Below are 4496 nucleotides of genomic sequence, written 5' to 3'. Positions count from 1 at the left end.
CTTTACCAAAGGAAACTAGACTTCCCGCCCCCCCCCCCCCCCCCCCGGTATTACGAGGTTAATTAAATGGCATTAACTCAAGTTGTTGAAAGAAAGTTTTATCCCTACCATTAGGAATAACCATTCGTGTTTGGGTGTTATGTTGTCGAGGCATGCGTATATCATTAAATAGATTAATCTTAATTCAACTCAATTAAACGGGTCAAAATCTTCAAACCTAACCCTCTAATTTTATGTTGAGTTTGTTGGTTATATTAAAATTTCAGTCATAATTGTAACGACCCACTCTCCAAAGACACAATATTGTCTGCTTTTGGCTTTCTCGAACTAGACTTCCCAATAAGTCACACATCCTAATACTACTCTTGCAGAAATACGCTTAACTACAGAGTTTTGATAAGTTTATGGTCATCACGACTTTAAAATGCATTTGTCTTAAGAATGATGTAAATATACATATAAGCACATCATCATTCTCATACTCAGGCGATGTGGAATGTCACAATCACCCCCTCTTGGGACTCCGTGTTCCCACTAACGACTTTCATGGGATCACCCAATTCTTGGCGTTCCAGCAAATACCCACTGGCGATCTTTATGGGCTTCTACAAGCTCCCTTCATCTCAAGCTGGGTAATGATTCTAATATCATTTATAACGACCCACCCCCAACAACACAATATTATCTGCTTTTGGTTCCCCTGAACTAGACTTCCTAGGAGGTCACCCATCCTAGTACTACTTTCTCAGAAGCACACTTAGCTGCGAAATTCTGATAGGTTCATAGACATTATGACTTTAAAACTCGTTGTGTCAAGAAAGATACGAATATAAATATAAGCACATCATATATTATTCCTATACGTACGTAGGCAATGTGGGACGTCACACTTATGTTGTGTGTCGAATTCAGATTGTGTCGAAGCAGGAGTATAAGAGTATATAAGTCCACTCTAATCCGACCCATTTAATTAAACAGATCAAACTTTACAACCTTAACTTGTTAATTTCATAATAAATTCATGTCAAATTCGATCATCGCATAAATAATTGTTAGCTCTATTTACTACAAATCAATAATAGAAGATGTACGTCACAAATCTAAATAAAGGGAAACAAGATATATTCAAATGAGAGGTGAGCCGCTTCGGAGTTAAATTCATAAATCCCATACTCATGATAAATTGAATCTAAAATAAAAGAATGATCAGAAGGAAATAAGGGAAAATATTTAAGAATAATTTATAGATGAGGACCTAATAAGGAATAATATTATTTGTATATTTTCCCTACGCATTTGTTATATAAACTTCTCCGTGATATCAATTAGCATTTATTTTTAATATAAATGTATAAATGTAAAAATTAAAAAAATTAAAAAAAAAAATAAAAATCGATTATATGGAAATTATTAAGTTAAAGCAAGAATTTTGGGGAGGGGGAGATTTAAGGAAACAAATAAGAATTTAGAAATTAGTTGAAATTGGGGTATAAATGAAGGGGACGTGTCACCGCAGGAGTCATGTATGGAAGAGGGAAAATGTAAAGAAAACTGTTCGTCTAGGATGCTATTGTGTAGCATCAGGTGGCCCAGCTAATCATCTGAAGAAGTTGTAAATATTTGGTTTTCTTTTGAATAAATATCTCATTTATTAAAAAAAAAAAAAAAGAAAAAAAAAAAAGGCAAATTTCATATATCTTCAAACTACCATTCAATTGATAATATCCATCTAAACTTTTAATTTTGACACTGCTCCTAGCCCCAAACTACTAAAAATTGTCAATATTTTCTCAATGACAAAAATATCCTTAATAAAATAAAATAAAAATACTAAAAATTAAAAAAAAAAAAAAAAAAAAAAAAAATCAAGGGTGGCAAAATTCAAAAATTAAAAAGTTTTTTCTCCAATTTTTTTTTTAAAAAAAATAAAAAATTTTCGTTTAAAAAAAAAAATTAAAATTTTTGTTTCTTTTTTAATAATTTTTTTCAGTGATATTTTTGTTTTACTGAAAAAAATTTAAGGTTATTTGTCTTCTTTCTTCTTTTTTTTTTTTTTTTTGGTCCTTAAGAATATTGATAATTTTTTGATAATTTGAGGGACATTGTCTCAATTAAAAGTTTGAAAAGACATAATCAATTGTGTGGTAGTTTATCTTTAAATAATAATAATAATAAAAAAATAAAAAATTGTGTGGTAGTTTGAGAGGTATCTAAATTTTTTTAAATTTTTTTTTTAAAAAAAAAAACTTAAAATGTAAATTCTATGAGAATAACTTCAATTCGATCGTGACATAAACAAGGTTTTGTTTGCCCACCAATGAGAAGTTGACACGAAAGCCTAGAGCAAGAAAATCAAATACAAGCAAAACACCCGATTTGTTTTGCTTTATTTGCAGTGAAATGAAGAGATCGAAGGAGAGAGATGGGCATCTTCACGCTGGAAACCCAACCCCAATCACCAACCCCCGACCTAGACAAACAAACCGGCATAGCCCATGGAAGCCGCGCCACCACATGGCCAACCTGAGTTCGACCCCAACCACATCGCCGTTCACCATCTCTGGTTTAACCAGAATGCCGAGAGCACCAAATCACCAGACCAAATGTGATCACCGAAAACCACCAGAGGTGCGAGAGGGGAGAATGGCCGGCGAGAGGGAGAGATCCCGGGAGAGAATGAGCTTTAGGTCGGATCTTTGTCGACGGTGTCGAGAGGTCACAGGGAAGAGGATCTCGAGGCTCGTCGGTGGTCGCCGAGACTCTGTCACCGGATCTCTGTGGCTAGAGGACCGACCATTTGGCGACGGGGAAGAGGCAGTGGGCTGACAGGTTGGGTTGAGGAGCTTCAGTTTTTTTTTTTTTTCATGAATTTGGTGTGATTGGGTGTTTTCAACCTATATTGTTTAGGAATAATTGTACCATTGGTCCCTAGGGTTGGTCTAAATTACAAATCACTCATTGTGGTACAAAAAGTTTATGGAGGGTCCATGTGGTAAACTATAATTACGAATCACTCCCTTAACCCATTTTTCGTCCATCAAGTTAACAAATTCCGTTAGTTTGCCACGTCATACCTAATAGAAAATTGACACGTGGCCACCCTAGGCATAGGGGAGGCCGTGCACCACCCCCAGACGTGGCCGGGCCACTTCCGGTAGCCACCCCTTTGCTATTTTCTATTTTTTTTAAAAAAAATATATATATATTTTTTAAGTTTTATTTATTCATATTTTTTTATTGTAATGAATACGTATCGATTTCTTATTAGGTATGACATGGCAAACTAACGGAATCTATTAATTTGGTGGACGAAAAACGGGTTCAAGGAGTGATTTTTAAATATAGTTTACCACATGGATTCTCTATAAATTTTTTGTACCACATGGAGTGATTTGTAATTTAGGTCAATTTCAGGGACCAATGATGTAATTATCTTTATTATTTGGAAAATGATAGAAATACTCACCGTATACGACAAGTGTACAACATCAAAACACAATGGAGTGAAGCCTACACATTGGGTTCCACTTCATTGTGTCTTGGTGTTGTACACCTGTTGTGCACTGTAAGTGCGAGAATTACTTCATTTATTATTTTATTGAGTTTTGGTATACTAAAGTGACATGACATATTATTGGTGGATAAAAACCCTTAAGTTCTTTATCCTAACCGTATAGAAGGAGCACTCAAATTCTATATATACTATTCTAGGTAATGCTATATATTGACAGAGTCATTCGAAGTTATTGACAAGAAAAAAGAGTCACATCGATCATTGGTGTTGGAGATAAAAGGAGTCACAGTTGAAATGACATGGATGGGCCACTAGTCAAAAAGCATCTTAAATATTTAATTACTCAATACGTATTTATTTGGCATATAGGGCCTCTGCTGAATTCAGTCTAAAGTTAGGGACTGATCCGAGAATAATTATGCAGTAATGACAGTTTTTTTTTTTTGATAAGTATGCAGTAATGATAGTGAATGAATGCAGTCAATTTAGAAGATAAAAATTTAAGTAATTATTTCGGATAACTCATTTAAGATATTAAATGCATTACAAGTATGCCAAATCTATCATGTTAAAAAGCAATATGATCCTTCCCCCTGTATTCGTAAAAAAAAATTCACTAAATTGTCTTTTCAGTTTAGTTGGTAGTGGACAGAAGCACATGGAGGCTGTCACAATTTTTTTTTTTTAAAATATGCACCACATTAAACCTAAATATTAATTTTAGCTCGCATTAGAGCAATTTTAGAAATAATAGTTATTTTAACTATTTAAAATACATATTTTTTCATTTTAGTTATTAACTTTTTAATATAAACTTCATCAAGTTTTCTATTTTAATCTCTACCCCCTTTTTTTTTTTAAAAAAAAAAAAATTATTTTTCAATGTTTTAAGAATAAATATAAAAGTAAAGATATAGAGAGTACACGACTCGATAATTTTTTCTCTAACAAGAGAAACAATATTTTATTCTTATAGTGTGCT

The sequence above is a fragment of the Alnus glutinosa genome, chromosome 2 (genome assembly GCF_958979055.1).
Source record: "Alnus glutinosa chromosome 2, dhAlnGlut1.1, whole genome shotgun sequence".
Taxonomy (NCBI): domain Eukaryota; kingdom Viridiplantae; phylum Streptophyta; class Magnoliopsida; order Fagales; family Betulaceae; genus Alnus; species Alnus glutinosa.
Note: the sequence above shows the minus strand (reverse complement) of the source record.